Raw genomic sequence first — 18,708 nt, 5'->3', positions numbered from 1 at the left:
GAAACAGTATCAGACAGGCAGTATTTGTCTATGCCTCTGATCACCAACAGCATTGAAAGCTAACTAAGAACACTACTGGAGATGGAAGTAGAGATAAGTGCACAAACGGAAGTTGAGATCAGATGAATCAAGGTTTGAGATCTGATTGGGATATTTTCCGCAGGATGCCTTATGCAAGACACCGAGCTACCCTAATCTTCCTTCCTGTTGAAAATAGAGTCAGCATAATAAAGGTATTCACAGCAAATAAGATAATATATTTGGTATGCTGAGTATAATGTGCATGTAAAAGAACAGAAAAAAGAAGAAAGAGGATAAAGGGGGGAAGCAAAGAAACAATGAGACATTAGAGAAGTAAAATGCTGCAGAAGGATGGAAAGGGGGGGACAGAAAGGACTGATGGAGAGAGGGAAGAGAATTATGAGTGATGGAGGTGAGAAAGAAAAGAGCTCCTTGTTTGTCAACAGAACCCCATCAGTTAGTCTAGTGGTAACATTACATATAGGCAAATAATAAATCACAATGAATTAATAACATGAGTCCTTGAATAATTTCAATCTTGTCCAAGTCTAAACATATGTTTTTTATCATTTCCATCAGATTTCTTTGTTGTAACTTGATATTAAGAAGGAAATAAATATTATTTTTCTGAATGCACATAGTCCTCTAGCCACAATTCTCAAATGGGATTTACCACTTTCTTCTTTGAATTTTCAGATTTATGCACATGCCTTATGTTGATTCCTTAGGTGACACACTCCTCAATGGCCTGTTCATCATGTCTAGTTGGCATTCTATCAACTATATATGTCTAGGAAGCTGTCTTGGGTAAGGACATGCTTATGTGAGCAGACATGCATATGCTAAAGAGTAAACCAGGAAGTAGCTGAGACAAGAAAACAGCTTGGTGCCCCAGGGCAAATCCTTTGGTTCATGCAACAGAGACTAAGTTTGTCAAAAGGAAAAACAAGAAAAGAAACAAAGAGGAGAGGAAAGGAGGTAGAGAGAGGAGACAGGAGAGGAGAGCTAAAGGCAAACCCACTTTGGTCAGTCATCGCAGCACTTATTCCTCTAACCCAGGCTATCGATGAGTTACTACTATTGTTCGCCAAAAATGATCTATGCATATCCCACAAATGAAGTAGGAGTTGGCCAACTGGAACAGTAGTAGCGACAACAGCAATACAGAAAACCGTACCTTTGTGAATGATACTTTAAGTCTTTGATTGTTCGTTTGTTTGTTTGTTTTATGGTCAGCATGAAAGTCATGTTTTGAGATTCAAACTAAGAGTGTCACTATTCCCTTGCTCTTTCCATTTTCTCTGCAAAAGGCTTCCAAGTAAGAAAGGCCTGCTTCCTTCCCCACTCCTCTTTCCACTATTCCCTATTTATCTCCTTTTCCCTTTTTTCCTCTTTTTTCCTTCTTTCTTGTCTTTTCTCTTTCCTTTCTGCTTTCTTTCTTTTGAGAATATCACACGTAATACTACATATATTTGTTGAGAGAAAAAGGGGGATAGAAGGCAAGACAGGGAGTGGGGGGGGTTAGTAAAATTTCACTGCAGTGGAAAATGGTCACATATTATTTCCTTTGATACTAAATTTGAAACTAATAATTTCTGAGAATACTTCCTTCATACAACTTTCCTTCAGCTTGTCTCTCTCTATCTCTCAGGCTTATGGAGCCACTTAAAACCACGGGATAAAATGGCCAGTAGCATCCCTGTTTAGCATGCACAATCTGCATTACAATTAACTATTTTTTTCATGTAGATGACAAACTTTGGTGGCATGTAAAGCTAGGTATAATAGGACTGATTATCTTCTTGATAATCATTGTCTGGGAATTATAAAAATTCAGCTTAGTATGGTAACTCACTGCAAAGTAATGTGGGTCATTGAAATGTTAGCAATCCCAGTTCTCATCCACTCTTGCCCAGTCATGGTGAGAGACCTTAAATAAGGAGAAAATGAGAAAACTAAGGTTGCAGTTACAGGAATGAGATACACAAAGAAACAAAGCTTTGACTGTTCAGGCTGTATAGTAGCCTGATCTGGTGTCTCAGGCATCGTCCACCACTGAAATGATTCCTCCTATCCTTGTTCATAAACTCCTGTAGTTGTTACTTTCCCTTTTCACATCCCAGAGTACTGTGGAAGAAATAATTAGCCTGAGATATCCACAATGGGAGGACTTGTAGCTGACAAGATATTCAATTCCCAAATATTCTTTCTGAATGGAAGGTCTATCTGAGTCAGATATCTGAGGTAACACTAATTTAAATTTATTTCTGCTATTAATTCAGGAACTCTTAATATATAGTATATAAGGTAATAATTAAATATTTTAATATTCTATTTACAATTTCTTAAGTATTATGTTGAGCATATTATGTACCAGTCTTATTTAATTTTATACCTGCACACCAATATAAGATAGGTATTAGTATGTTCATCTTTCAAAATTAGAATATTTTCTTGATGACATTGTCCTGGCCCAAACTATCAGATGCACATCTAACATATTTTCCTTGTCCTTCACAGAGAGGAAAGAAGAAAAGGGGGCAAAAAGACATAAAAGATCACCTCTAGGTCCTTAAGGGTACTAGTAGAGTTACAAAAGTATAGCTCTCCTGTTTCTCTAACCATCTGTCTTCTCTTAAATCAAACAAAATACAGCAAAGTCAGTAATTCCTTATACATTATTATTTGGTAATTTATGCATTATAAAAGTTATAGGAACAGAATTGCTTGTAAACACCCATTGTGTGTGTGTTGACTTCAATAAGGAAGTGCAGTTGTACTGACAAGGTACACCAATATGATGTGGTATGGTCCAGTATATGCAGTAATACATGTCAATACATACGAATATACAATAGGCAGACTGAAATGTTCTCAAAGTATAAGTGTATTTAGATCGAAGTTGATAGGTGGCTTTTTTGTTCATACAGTGTTGCTGTTCTAACCTTTATCTGATTCTGTACTTTAGGAATTTTCTGAAATTTTATTTCTAACGCTTACCACACATTTGCTATTCACTTTTCTTTCTACAAGCATCATATATTTATCAGATCTTTTAATTTTTGCAACACTGGTAGGAGGAGGTACTATTATTACTCCCATTTCACAAAAGAAAAAAAAACTGGGGCATGGCAAGGTAAGGAAGATTGCTAAGCAAGGAGATGGCACAGCAGATGTGAATCCTCAGGGGGCCGGAGTTCAATACCTGAGCTTGTAATTGCTATCTTATAATAAAAATGTTAGCTTTATAATTAAGATATAATTAAAAGTTTTTTTTCAAATGCACTTTGTAAATTAGCTACTGGTAAAAGCAAAGATAGCCACACTAGCGTTAGAAGAGAATAAATTTAATCAAGGGTTTTTAAATTTGTCTTTTAACATCGTTTTGCTAGATTGCAATAGCCTTGTGATTTGCTTCCTATTATTACAAGGTAAATTAGACTTTTTTTTTGCATGTGAGCTCTTTATATTCATTTTATAATTATCAATATTCAAATAACTATGGAGTTTCATTTGGAAAATATTTCAAATGTTATTATTTTTCTTTCCTATGTCCCCAGAAATATACCAAACAGCTGAGCTTGCAAATACGCATGCTGTTTTTGATAGTCTGTCACCTCACACTGCTTTTCCCAGGGGCAGGGAACAGGAGAATAGTGTCAGTCAGTTTTCTTCATGCCTACCACCATTCAGGTGTGTTCCTTCCAGACTCTCAGTTCCCCGCTGCAGTTTATGGCCTAGAAAGAGGCTTCTATAGCACTATCCAGCCTGGAGAATGATCTCATTATAAAACCTATCTGAAACCTGGTGCAACTTGTTGTTGCTATTGTTCATGAAATGTAGAGATGACTAGAGGAAAAAAAAATATCTGTTTTCCGACTAAGGTGTTATATCCTGAGTTGCAATTTGAAAGTGCAAATCTCAGCAGAAACCTGACTTGGGGGTGCTTCCCAGTTCCTCATCTTCCATCCTCCCATATCTCGTCTGTGCTTATACTTGAGAATTCATACCATAATAAATGTAGCCAGAATTAGTCTTGCCAGCAAAGGAAAAATTCTTGAAAGTGAAACAAGTGCCATAACATTAAAACAAAACAAACAAACAAAAATCTTGAGTATTGGATCGTATTCAGAAAATAAAGTTTATCCCTAATACTACTATAGAAATGGTATCACTTATGAGTAAAAAGTCACAATCAGGGAAGAAACTGAAGTTAGAAAAGTCAAATGATAAGCTAACTTTTTAATTTTTTTTCCTTTGTATGACAGTGCATCCTAGCCCAATTTAATGAAAGTCTTCCCATTTAACAGTATCTTGACAGTGGGAGATCACTGACATGAACACAATAGGGAATTCTGACATGTGAGCGAAGAATATTAAAATTAGATAGTGAGATAAAGAAGGATGCTGGAGACTAGACAGTGAAATGCTTAAATGTCTCTGTAGGAAGGGAAATAATAAATATTGGGATTAACTGTGCCAAAGAGATAGCTCAGCAGTTAAGAGTACTGCCTTCTCTTTTAGAGGTCCTGAGTCCAATTTCCAGCAACAACATGGTGGCTCACAGCCATCTGTAATGAGATCTGGTTCCCTCTTGAGGAAGAGACCTGGTCAGTCATCCTCATCAACTTAGACCATGAAAGCCAATATGGACAAGTTCAACAGAACCACATGCAGGCTGCCCAGGCATGCTTCAGCATTGCCAGGGCATAAAATTCAAATTCAATTTCTGTTCTACACAATGGAAGGAAAATCTTCAGTAAGTAAGCTCTCTTTTTCTGAGGAGTGGGAAGTAAGAAAACAGAATCAAAAAGAATTTGTGATTAATAACTGTATTGTAACATGGAAGAAACACATAGGTGATAAGAAAAATAGAGGATTAAATAGCAAAAAGCTATCTGTAGAGACCTAAAAGAGTCATAGAAACATTAATAAGTTCATGTGCAATTTTAAAGTACCGTTTGTCCTCCATTTGTACTTGATAGACTCAATGAAACGTCATCTGGTCTTTTAAAGAAGTTGATTTTGGCAGACATCAGAGTTTCACAGCAATCCACCTATACAACTTAGACCTATTTCTTCTATGTCTTGGAAATAGGAGATGAGAATTGCTGGTAGTCATACTTACATGTCATTAGAGGGAGGAAATGTGAGTTCTTGGTCAAGAATCTCCAATTAGAAGGAAGGGAAAACCCCCTTCCAGACAAGTATGAATCAACTATCTCCACAAGAAGCCTGCTAAGACAGCCTGTACTCCCAGACTGGACTCTGGTCTATAGTACTCCCTATCACAAATCCCAGGAGAGACAGTCTCACACAGTACATTTAAATGATGCATGCAAAATCAGATGTAGACAAGTTTCATGACAGGTGTGAAACCTTACCAGAAAACAATGGACTAGAATTTGTTATGAGTTTTCACCTTCGTTAACACTGACAGAAAACAGAGGGATAATAGTTTAGAAATATTTGGGAATAATAAAGTTATCAGTGAAGTCAAGGGAAAAAAAGTTAGAGGTCTGCTTATGGAAATATGCTGTTCTTCTATGTGACCTCTCCCCACCTAAGGAAGAACCACCTTGGTTTTATCACCCTCCCAAACACAGAGAAAGACAGGAATACAGATCACAATATCTCATGTCCAGAGTTTAACACAAATCTCAGATGCATGTCAACCAATTCTGACTTTAATGACCCAAAGTCTCTTCAGTTCTGCTACTTCTAACCACATCCTTTACTGTATAGAGAACCAATCAACAGTGTACGATTTGACCTCTTCTAAAAATACACTGCCTCCAGAAAGTTTTACTCATTATAATCTACTTAGTAATAGGAATAAACTGTTATAAAAGAAACTACTAAGTTTGTGAAGTGTAAGAAAGCAAAATAATATGTGTTGTTTTCTTGCAAAATGTCAAAATAATTTTTCATTTCATACTGACACCATTTCAGTATATAGCTTGCAGAATCTACTGTCCCTGCTTGTCACACAGGCAAGGAACATGGAGAGGAGAAACTTGCCAGGGTGACTGTTTTTACAAAGTAATTAATACCGAGCTCTGTAGTCCAGGTCCTAGATAAACACAGCAAGAGAAGCAGTAGAAGCACAAGGTTTCTGAGCAACACCCCAGAGCCCAGAGCATTATCTCCCCTCCCCTCAAACTTTTTCCAAGAGCTCATTATTGTTCAGAGCATAGCAAAAGTTGTTGTGTCCACGGATCTCCAGAGAAACCTGTGAAGAATGCAGAATTGTCTTTTCAATGAGGAAAAATGAAAAATAAAACAAAATGAAAAAAAAAAACACCAAAAACCCCTGTTCTTCCATTCATAAAGCTGGAAATTAAAATAACAAGATTCTAAAAACTAGGGCAGGAGGTAGTTAGTAATCTAAATGATTTTTTCATCCAGGACTTCCCCAAGCTCTTACCACCAAAACCAGAGACCACTTAATAGTCTATATAACCTTATATTACTTCTAGAGTGAGAGGCTCCCCCAAGTTCCTGCAAGGACCAGAGGTAGCTAATAGAGCATATGACATCTATGCTCCCTGTATGACTAAAACCAGGCCAGAGCCTTTCCTAGTACCTTAAGCTAGTACAGGTAGCCTATCTCTAGAAATCATCTTTTTGGAAGAAATGACTTATACCCCGAGTCAAATTTCAATGTAATTTTACTTCCTTGTACACCAGAGATTGTAATACACAGGAAACCTTTCTTCCAAATTATACTGTATTTATGTTTGATGGGAATAAATGGCCTGAGACCAGACTTCCCACTGAAGTTTGAATCCAAGTTGACGAAATCAGTCAGAACTAAGTTTTTATTATCTCTTTGTGGTTTTCTTCCCTACCTGTATGCCTTCAGAGTCTCCCACACACTATCATACCTTATTTCACTGTCATCATTTCTACCCTCTCTTTCAGTATTTACAAATGTTTTCCATTCAATATACTTGCATTTTGTGTGTTTTTCTTGTGCCCACCTATTTACCAGATTATTCACGTGTTTATTTTTTATACCTATATCCTTCATCAGAGAAATTTCATTTGTAACACGTAATGATTAACTAATGTAGAGACTCACCACTCATCAAAGTGCATGGGATAAGTTGCTATAGAGTGCTTGGCTCTAAATGGAACATTTATATTTCTCACGCCCCCTCAGAAGGTGCAGGGATCACAGCAGAAGAGAATGTCAAAAGAGATAGTAGAGAAATTCTGTGCAGCAGTGCTTTGCAAGGTCATTTCAAATATTAACTCACAGCAACTGAAATTTATTGACAAGATCAAGCCAAACAAAATTCCAACATGCATGGGGGCGAGATCAACAAGTTCCCAGTGCTAGCTGAGGAGCTATTGGCAACAGATGGCAGCTGTGTGAGAGGGAAGTCAGCTTTCTTCAGATGCAGCCCCTGATACGTTGTCTATGTTTCAGTAAATAACCCTGTCTCAGAGCACATACTGGCAGCACTAAACAGACTCAGTGTGTTTCAAAAAGAACACGTGCAGTTGGGAGGGGTAAGTGATTGCAAGGGTACTGGAAGAGTTGGAAAAAAAAGAATAAGTGTACATTTTATAAAAATATTACATTACCATAAGAAACTCTCAAATAATAATAATAATTGAATCAAGTTTACTACTATACTCTCACAACCGACCTAGAGCCTTTTCAAGAAAGTATGTTCAAACAAAATTAATGGAAAGAAATAGTGCATATTTAAGCAAATATACAAATGAATAAACATAAATCAAAATTATGAGTTTGTTACCATAGGAGCGACTTAATTTGTGTCACAAGTTTAGTTGAGGCTATATTTGTTTTTGAGTGCCTAGTGTGAATATGCTCCACCTACAGTCTAGAAATTTCCCCTGTCCTCATTTCCAAATTTAAACTTGCCCCCCCCCCACATACTGCATGGATGAAAATTGGATATCATTAAGATATTCATTTCCCCTCTCATGTTTCTTGACTAAATCTCCTTGAATTGGGTGTTGGCGAGCCTATAAAAAACAACATAAAGTTGTATCTTATAGTCTCTTGTGCAGTTGGAGAAGTTTGGAACCAGAAATATCCTGTCTGGTTGTATGGATTCTGTGATGCTCAAGTCTGAGTGTCTCCCCTTTCAGGTTTGCTTCTTCCAAAGGTATTAACTTCATTATCTTTGCTATGTGAGGAGTAAAGGTGGCCTTCCAACTCTACGCAAGTTGATACTAGACTGTATACAGACTACACCACTGATGCATATTGCTGCCAGTAGAAGATAGGTTGACCGAAATTCCATGTCTCTTGTTTCTGCTGAATGACACCTCATAAAGAAAAGTTACTGATGGATACATTTAACTTCCCCTCTAAGCAAATCATCTCACCCTTGCACCTCCCCATTTGATCTCTCTGTGTGGTTGGAGCCCACTGTCAGGAAGCACTTTTTGTGTGATGCCCTCAATGACTGGAGAGTGGCAGGACAGTGCCAGGGGCAAGGAGTGGGTTGCAGCAATAGCTGCCCCTGGCACATTTCAGTCAGGCCATAACAGGCCTCTGCCAAGAAGGATAACTAACAAAAGCAGGTGGTGAGTGCCTGCGGCTGAAACTGATCATATCTTTTTGTCTGGGAAAAAAAAAAGAAAAATAAAATGCAACCACTCAGCAATGCTGGGGGAAGCCTAAAGAAGCCTGGTCCCTGACTTCTGTCTTGCTTTTCGTGACTGGCTTTGTGCCAAATGCAAAATTACGTCTGAACTCTTAGCAATACTCTAGAGCAATAGAGACACTCTCAGCTAAAGATGACAATACTTCAAAGTAAATTGCTTTTTAGGTTTTCTGTTTGTTTTATTTTGGCTTTTTTTTTTTTTGAGCTACTGAATCAATGCACTTAGACACAAATTTTGACTCATGAATTTCTATTAGGTCTGCTTTCATTATATTTGTTTGGGTTGATAGCCCTTATAAGGCCAGTTCCAAATTTAGAGTTATCACTGTAACAACAACACTAGCTCTCCTCCCCATCAGCACTTGGCCACAGGCCTGCCTCTGGAATTTCCTTGAAAATAGGCTTCCCAGTTCCTGGTACCAAATGATGTTCATCCACAGAGGACTAGAGATTAGTCACTCAGTTCTCTGTAGTATACACTGAGGATTCTTGCTTTGTCCCTTTTGTACCACATAGACACTTTCTAAGTGGAATATCAGATCGTCCATACCTCAGTGGAGTAAGAAGTCCAAATAACTTTCAATGATGAGGAAGTTTTAGTCAGTACCCTGTAGAGACAACAGAAGCAGCATTCCAGTTCTCCCTCTAGAAGTCAACCACTGGGAGAAAGGCAGAGGGTAAAGGGGAGTGATGGGAATGCAAAAAAGATCACTGGTGACAAGCCTGGGAAGAAAGGATGGAGCCAGACAGGTGTGACATTCAGAGACCTTTCCTGAGAGAACTTCAACTGGAGCATTATCTATTGCCCAACATCAAATAAGTAATTCAGGAACTTGAAGTGAACAATGCTGAACAAATACAGAAAAAGGTGGTGCAGCCTAAAGCTCTAAGGAGCCAATTTAATCTCTGCCAGATTCTGAAGATGCATGTCTTATCAGAAAGCAAGCATATAATTTTCCAAGCAGAACCTCAAACTTGTTTCTGCATGCAAAGGCTTTAGTTAGGAAAAACAGATTGCGATTTTGGGTTTTCTTTTATCTGAGATATATTTCTGAATGATACTTACAAAAGAATTATTTTATAGTTTTCTCTGTACCTCAGTGACTTCTCTTATATATCTGACTAGAAATATGTCTGAGCATAATATATTTGGCAGGATGTAATGGGGTATTTCATTAAAATTCAGGATATTTGTCCAGAGTGCTCATATTATCAACAGGTCAAAGAGTAATGAAAACTTTTTAAAATTGTGTTTACAGGGATCTTTCTATATTGAGTCTGTATCATTTTACTACGTACAATATTTCTATTTATAAATACATATATCAGGATCATGGGTATGGTTTCACAAGAAAGTTACAACCAAAAACACCAGCAACAAAGTACTTTCATAGCAAAGCATGGTTAGCGTTGTAAAAAGTTGGTGCTGAAGGAAGCAAGATTTCTTTCTCATGCTTTAAAAACCAGAGACTGCTAACTTCAAGTAACTACATACAAACTAGGCAAAAAAGGACATCTTCCAGTGCTACGTGCAAACTGTGGTCCTGATTCCTGGAAAGGGGTTTCAAAGTGAACCACAATGAAAAGAATGAAAAGGACGCAGGAGCAGCTGGAATGGAAGCTTTTTTGTGTACACTTGTGCTAGTCTTAGACATTCAGACTGTTGGTACATTCCCTAGGGAATGAATTCCAGCAATAAATTTAATATAACAGTCACAAAGGCTTTCATTCAATTTCTTAAATGCTCATGCATCACGGAAAATTTATTGTGCAATGGGCAGATAAGACTGAGTGTCAATGAAAGAGAGCTGTCTTCTGTTTCCTTTTGAATCTGGGCCAGGCCTTTATGAACCTACTCCAGGTCTAATATTTAGGTCAGTCACCTCAATATGAAACTTGACCTCGTGGCCTTGTTCCTTTTTATTTCTGTTGTGATCTCCAAAAGATTTTTTTAAAAAAGATATCTGTTTCTCTTCCTTTTAATTTGTGAGGTCCTGAAAGATCTTTATTTCTAATAGGTTATTTTTTCATGATCGTTTGTTCTTATAATTCAACTGATTGAAAAATCCTGATTTTTTGCCTACTAAAGTATAACATTGCATCATTTTGGTTTTTGCTTCACACAGATTCCCAGGAATAAAAAGCATAATATGTTAGCGTGGTTTATATAATTCCAGAGATATGTCTCTGAAGTACTGTTCAGTGTGACATCTTACTTATCCCAATGGGTCCCCATTCTGTCCATTGTAAGAAACAGAGAACACAATATCCTCTCAAATCTTCCTGTGAAAACAAGTGAAAGGATTTAGAGGCATAATTAGAAGTGAACTTTACAAGTCATATAGTAGCTACTTCACATGAGGCAGATTAAAAAAAAAAACAGCCACAGAGGAAGTGGTCTCAAAGGTCAACTCACAACATGAGCAAATGGTGAACAAAACAAAGGAACACACTGCTTCAGTTTTATCTTATTTGCTCAATATCTCTCTGTGATAGACAGTTTGAGGGAGATGATTCTGTGAATGTGATGGGATTTTGAGTATGCAAACAACAAAAATGCTTTTATAAGCAAGCAAAACACATGGTAGCAAAACTGAGCAATCACAGATTAGCTTTAAAAATTAAAATACAGTTTAAAACACACCATATTGTTAACCTTGTCATTTAAGATAGTTGGCCATTGTTTTTTTTACATGGGAGCTTCTGACAGCCACCCCAGTACAACCTTTGCAAAGAAAAGAATGTGAAGCCGTGACATTTCTAAAGAGCAGGCTATTATAAATGGAACCTTCACTTCCATCAACAATGAAGTCACGCCAAAAACTCACCAGAAACAGCCTTGGGGTTTGTGAGCCACAAAATCGCTTGAGAAAGGAAAGTCAAGGAAATAATAAAATATTGACAAAGCCGAGACTTTAAAGAAAAGGCAAATGAAGACTGAAATATTCCGATTTGGGGCTGCCAATTCGAGGAGTGTCATAGGAAAAAAAAATACTGCATTGGGTTTTGATGTTTCTCTAGAAGGTGCTGAGAGTATAACAGGTTTGGGGACCGTAGACCAAAGGACAAATTATGTACTTAAATCACCACCAATACAATCTGCCACATGGCCACCCTATCACATAGGTACATTGTTGAATTCTAGATTTTTTGATTTGACACAGATGTATTTAATTATCAGTTTCATCTATTAAAACGTTAACCCGAATACTGGGCGATAGTGGCACATGCCTTTAATCCCAGCACTTGGGAGGCAGAGACAGTTGGATCTTTGTGAGTTCAAGGCCAGCCTGGTCTATAAGAGCTAGTTCCAGGGTAGGCTCCAAAGTAACACAAAGAAACCCTGTCTCGAAAACAAACAAACAAACAAAAAGCAAAGCAAAATGAAAAATAAACAAAAACCCCATAAAACAACAACAACAACAAAAAATGAACCTGAAAAGTCACTTTCTCCCTTAGATATGTTTGAACATGAATTTTGTTACGCAATAATTCCGGAAGAATGAGGGTGGGAAAAGGTGAGTTCTCATGAAGTCTTTAAAACATACAAGTTTTTTTTTTTCTGGGAAAATACAGTTTTGATAGTTAAAAATTCTTCAATAAGCAGATATTTAAGCAACTCTGGCTTTAATCGGAGAAGATGGTACAATAGAATAAGTTGGGCAAATGGGGACAAGAATAGTGAAACAGCAGAATATTTTCCCTTAGCTTTCCCTGAAGCATTTTCAAAAGCCACATTCAACCCCCGCCCCTACCTGCATGCTCTTTAGCCTTCACAAGGCAGAAGCATACATCAAAGGGCGCTTGCAGGGTTTACTGATTCAAAAGCGCTTTCATTCTGTCAGAATGTGCTAATTTTGTTTGCTCATATAATAAAAACAGCAGCAACTACTCCTGCTGAGTATGATACGTGTGCATTTTGAATTGCGGGTCCCTCCTACACACCACAGATGGGGAAACAGTTGAGAACATGGGCCTGAAATGTTGGGAACCTGAATTTGAACCTCAGTTACTATGAAGAGGTGCAGAATACCTCTCAGGAACACACCTCACAACATTGAGAGAAAAGAAGCTCGGCTTCACATAACTTCACCAACAGCCGCCTTTCTGAATTTCCTCCAAAATCCCAAACTATATTCACCTTTCAAAATAAATGTGCTCTTTCAAATACACATTTGTTTATGTTCTACTCATTCACGGGTCATAGCAGTTCTCTATCTTTCAGTGCGTCTTGCTTTTACTTAGCAACAAGCTATATGAAATCTCTTGCAGGATTCCCAAAATTCCATTTCCTGTCTGATTGTAACATTCTTTTCCAGTGAGCCAGATACAGGTGAAATCCTTCCTCAGATCCTAACATTTTATCAACCATACGTGATTTTCAAGAAGAAACCTGATTTGCACTCTTGGCATGTTCCCCAAACTTTTAATTATTTTTGTACTAAAAGTCAATTGAGTTATATAAATCTACAAATACATTCCTATTTGAATGAGGATTATAGTAGTATTATATGTACATAATATGTCTAACCTGAAAATATGTCAGCCGTGTATGCCTATGCCATATTCTAAGTAAAATATCATCATGAGATTTCCTTGACATGCAGCAAGCAAGAGTGTATGACATCCCCTACTCACACACTCAAGGTAGGATATAATTTCTTATCACTTAAATGATAGACAACGATTGGCCTAGAACAAGGAAACATGAATCATTTGTGAGATAAAGCACTTTGTCAAAAATCATGACTAACGTAATTTTTTATACACTTTAGCAAAATTTGATACAGTGTCTGATGAATTAATATACTAGTTTCCAAAGACATTTTATCTGAACAATGAATGTCACCAAGCTGAAGGAATTCAAAACTTTCTCAGAAGGCTTTGTATTTGCCTTTGAATTCAACAAGTTTAACATGAAGTGTAAAGTAAACGGCACTTTTCTTGCACTTGTATCATCTTGTGGATAAAGATGGAAGATGTAAGCAAGGTAAGGTTTTGGAAGAAAAATCTCACAAAGGATTTAGCATTGAAACAATGGAGTTGAGTAGAAGACAAAAAGAAGAAATGACAGAATAAGTTGAAAATCTGGGACACAAAAAAAAACAAAAATTCCTCCAGGGAACAAATTAATTCTAAAGTGTTTGTGAAACCAGTCACAAATTAGGTGGACTGAGAGGGACAGCAGCGATCACCATTTGAGGTAATAATAATAATAATAATAATTAATAAATAGAAGAACACAAAGGGAAGCTTATTGTGTTATACAACTATAGTAAAGTGTTTATGTATACTCCTGGAGTATGACCTTCTTGTTGCTGGTATTCATTTTCCTCTTCAACATAAAACATATAAATACTAGTGGAACATTATTGAGGGGCTAGGGATGTACCTCAGTTGGCACAGTGCAAGTCTGGCATCATGAAACCCTGGGTTTTCTTCCCATCCCTGTTGATACATACCTACAATCCCAGCATTTAGGAGGTAGAAGCAGAAGGATCAGAAGTTCAAAGTTATGTTAAATACATAGGGAGGTCAAGGCAGCATATTATGGTAATCTCAAGATTAGCCCCCTTCATTTTTGAGCCTCTAACGCCCATCAGAATTTTGTAGTCAATCTGAGTAGTTACTGTCACATCAACTTATAGGTTTATTCAAATATGTACTTCATTTGATATTTACTTTACTTTCTTTAGCTGTTGGAAAGATGATGCTGAAATCAAATTACAGTAATGGATTTTATTTGTCTTATATCTTCCAACCATCATGGACTAAAATCTAGGGACTCACACTGGGGTGGTCTCTCCTAATTCAATCACTAACAAGAAAGAGAGAATGCTTCAGACTCCTATCTATAGGGAAATCTAGTAGAAGCATTTTCTGAACTGAAGTTCCTTCTTCCCAGATGACTCTAGTCTGTTTCAAATCAGCAAAAATATAAATAAATAATAATAAATTAATAAATGGATGATAGATAAAACTAGAATATTTAAAAACTGATTATGCCATATTTATTCAGTGATCTTATATTAATGTATGTTTCTCCTTTGTTCAAAAATAACCAAAGCTTTCTTGTAGCTACTGAGATGAGAGACCCTCATTCACTTCATTTATATGAGATAAGTCTACTCTCAATTGATTGTTTAAGGGTCATTAAAGAATTTTTTATTTCCTCCCTTCTTTCCTTCCGACCCTCCCTCTCTCCCTCTTCCTTCCTCTTCCTTCCTTCCTTCCTTCCTTCCTTCCTTCCTTCCTTCCTTCCTTCCTTCCTTCCTTCCTTCCTTTCTTTCTCTCTTTCCTTTTTTTACATACCAACCAGAGTTTCCTCCCTCTCCTTCTGTTTTCTCTCCCTCTCTCCCTTCTATGTTCCCATCCACTCCTCCTCTATCTTCATCAATTCTTTCCATGGATCTTAACAAAGCATGGCATATCAAGTTGAGGAAGGACCAAGCTTCTCCCCATAGCTGTGGGTCATCCTTGTGGATTTTGTGAAGTTTCCCTGGCACCAAGATTTTCCCTAACCCTGAAAAGGGGTCACTAAGATTTTATATGAGCACATTGCTCTGTCAATTCTGAGCTACACACCATTCATTCATTTACACACACAGACACACACACACACACACACACACACACACACACACACACACACTCCCATTTTAATGCACATTCTGAAAGTCTTTTTTTCACAACACAGCCTATATAGTAGAACCCATCTCAGCTTTCCAACCATATCAACTGTACCAATTCTTTGGCTTCTTGGATTCTCAGAAGCATTATAGTATATTAAGAAAGTATATTTTATTTTCATAATCACATCACAAATTTCTGGAGGACCGTGTGGGGTTTTGATAACTTGTGTCTTTTTGCTTTCTAGCATCATATCCCTTCATTTAGTCCTTCATGTCTATTATTCACTAAAACCTTTGTTTATCAAGCCAACATGAATATGCACCTAATGCTAAATAGAATTATTATTTTGAATTAAAATAGTTGTATAGATAAGAATAAACATTGTTATTATTTATTAAGAAATATACAATCACCTAGCAGCACTCTGAATAATTTAGGAAAAATGAGCAGCTTAGAATGTCAATATATTAGAGAAAGGCTACAGTGGAGTTGGGATTAGAATAAGGACTTTGTACAGCATTGCTTAGTTTAATAAGTTATATTAAGAAAGAATAACGGAAGGGAAGTCAAAGTTGTGTGTGTCCAAATTTTGTAGTGATTTTTTACTAAATTCTGTATCCTTTAGGATACATGAAGAAATAGTTGCTGAGGAATATATTGATGAATATGACACAAATATGTATTATATGCATGGGTGCAGGAGAATGACCAAGCATGATTCTGTCTTATAACTCTACAGTCATCATTTTATAGCACAAATACACCACAATTCCACTTCCAGTATGAATTAGTGCATCTCTTAGCTCAATTATTCAATTGCTTTCTTCACCTGATTATGAATCCTTAAATACTCTTGGCAATTATCTCACCGATGTGAAAGATCCCCAATCTATATATAAAGATGTAGTATAGCATGCAATACTTTTTACATATATATGTATATATGTATATATATATATATATATATATATATATATATATATATATTTCTTTGAGAGGGTTAAAGGTAGTTGATTTTGGAGCTCAAATAAAATTCAGTTTCCAAATCTAGACTAAGATTAATGCCATCTCTTATTTAGCATAGGCACCCATGCATTTCTGTATTCCTTCCAGAGTATGAGATATGGAATAAGTCTGCATGCATTTACATTCTTTCCATCTCCTTATTCAGCAAAGTTTCTAAATGGATGTTGGTTTGTGTTTGAGTCACAGAGTCAAACTAGACTTAATAGGTATCTAAGAGGCAGGGCACAAAGTCAGACACAGATATAGTCATAAAGCATAGATTATAAAACCAAACAGAAGACAGCATTGCCTTCTTCAGAGATCTTCTACAGAAGGAGGTGGGATGATATAAACTGTAAAGTACACAGACCATTGGACAGGCACATGATGCATATACACCTACATGAGATTACACAGTACAATACAGATACTAGAAAGACAGCAAGCTACTGTAACAAAAGTGAACAATAGTTTCCAAAATCGATGTTCCTACAGACCTTGTCTGGACAAAATTAACCTCCATCAGGTAATAATTTTTCTGGTGGTGTAACATCTAAACACTACTGGCCACTTACTATAATTCTTATGGCCCTGACACCTTTAAGATAGTTGGGACATCTATCTTAAAGATTAGAGTATTTTTTTATCTGTTATTAATTTTTCTTTCCAAAAAATTTTAACTCTGAGAAATTCTCTATTAGAAAGTACAAGAAACCATAATGTATGAGAATCAACCTCTTAGATATTCTAGGTAACTCCAGAAATATTCTCTGAAATGTTTAAAAGAATTTAAACCTCTTAAAGGCCAGGTGAAATAATATTATTTTGGAGATGGGAAACAAATGTGGAGATCCAATGGCTCAAGATCACACAGCTAATAGTATTGGTACCTATACATGGACTCAGTACCAACTGTTTCTGAGGGTTATGTAGAGGTCTAAAATTCCTTTGTCAAACAAAACTTCAAATATAATTTTGTTCAAGCACAGAACATGGTATCCAATACACAATCCAAGAACAGAAACAGAAGACTATTTTCTCATCTTTTCTAAATCATGTGACAAATATCCTGATGTACACTTGGGGAAAAGGAATGTTGCATGGAGGTGGAAGAGGAACATTGCATTATTTTTATGGGTCCAGGCATTAAAGTAAGAAAACCTTTCCATTCACCTGAAGACTGATGACTTTCCCTTTTATATTTCAGAGCCATGGAGGATTTTTGTGTGACTTATTTAACCATGAACGCAGGTCTCTTAATCAACCACTCCACCCGTGCTCTATTGGCTTCTCTTAATAATGGTGAGTAACACCCACAGATGCTCATGGACATGCAAATGTGAGATTGACCCAGTCATCTCTGGAAAGCACTCAAATGCCCATGTGAATGATAACTGCATTACCTATTAATAATGAGGAATGGAAAAAAAGACATTTTATAGGAATTGGTGGCTTTAGCATAGGTGTTTTTTCACCAAGGCTCTACAGGAAGAGAAGCAAGGTTGACTATAGGGAGGAGCAAAAAGAGTGAGAAAAAGTTGTCAGGCAGCAAAGACAATTTCTCAGGGTTCTCAGGACTCTACCTCATTTCAACGATCCCTTATCTTCAAATATGTTAGCAGTTCAGATGAAGATGAGGTCACATAAGCAGACATTATTATCTAAAGAATCTGACGTGCAAGTCAGAAAGATTTCTGCTAAAAATCTGAGTTCTTACACTTAGAGTTATACGACTTGCAGGAGGATTTGTTCCTCCTTTTGTCCTGTGTACAAAAGAAAGGGATTATGATTGTTTGGTTCTACCCTGAAAACAATGTGAGGGGGGCAGTTAATGTGTTGTAATACGAGCGGCGGGCCGCTTCCCGCCACCTGGCTAGCTCTTACCGAAATAATTACTTGGAAACTGTATTCTTTTAAACACTGCCTGGCCCATTAGTTCCAGCCTCTTATTGGCTAGCTCTTACATATTGATCTAACCCATTTCTAATATTCTGTGTAGCCCACAAGGTGGCTTACCAGGGAAGATCTTAACCTGCGGCTGTGCTGGGTGGGGGAATCATGGCGACTCACTGACTTGGCTTCTTTCTCCCAGCATTCTGTTCTGGCTACTCCACACACCTAAGGGTTGGCTTATCAAATGGGCCTAGGCAGTTTCTTTATTAATTAACCAATAAAGGCAACAGATTAGAAAAAAATAACTCCCACATCATTAATGCAGTAGTACCCAGGCAGCTTTTCTCAGAAGTCATAAGCATGGTTACAACAAAAGGGTCTCCAGAGTGGCCTGGTCCCAGGAAGCTCTCCTAAGGAGGCAGCTTGTGCAAACTCCCATCAATGTCTCATCCTCTAACCCTAAGAGCATTACTCAATCACAAAGGAATGGCACCAGTTAGACACGAAC

At 37.1% G+C, this 18,708-nt stretch overlaps 1 protein-coding gene across 8 annotated transcripts in view; it reads right to left on the bottom strand.

The window, feature by feature from the left end:
- Lrrc4c (leucine rich repeat containing 4C) overlaps positions 1–18,708 on the bottom strand; it is a 1,351,357-nt gene that overhangs the window by 59,242 nt on the left and 1,273,407 nt on the right. Inside the window, exon 2 of one of the 8 annotated variants that reach the window (XM_075961514.1) lies at positions 1,877–1,951. The exons of the other annotated variants lie outside the window; for them this stretch is intronic. The gene's annotated coding sequence lies outside the window, so the exon portion shown is untranslated. The remainder of the gene's footprint in view (positions 1–1,876; positions 1,952–18,708) is intronic. 8 annotated transcript variants of the gene reach the window in all.

Source organism: Microtus pennsylvanicus, chromosome 2, assembly GCF_037038515.1.
Source record: "Microtus pennsylvanicus isolate mMicPen1 chromosome 2, mMicPen1.hap1, whole genome shotgun sequence".
NCBI classification, from domain to species: Eukaryota; Metazoa; Chordata; class Mammalia; order Rodentia; family Cricetidae; genus Microtus; species Microtus pennsylvanicus.
Note: the sequence above shows the minus strand (reverse complement) of the source record. Positions and strands in the feature narration are given on the sequence as shown.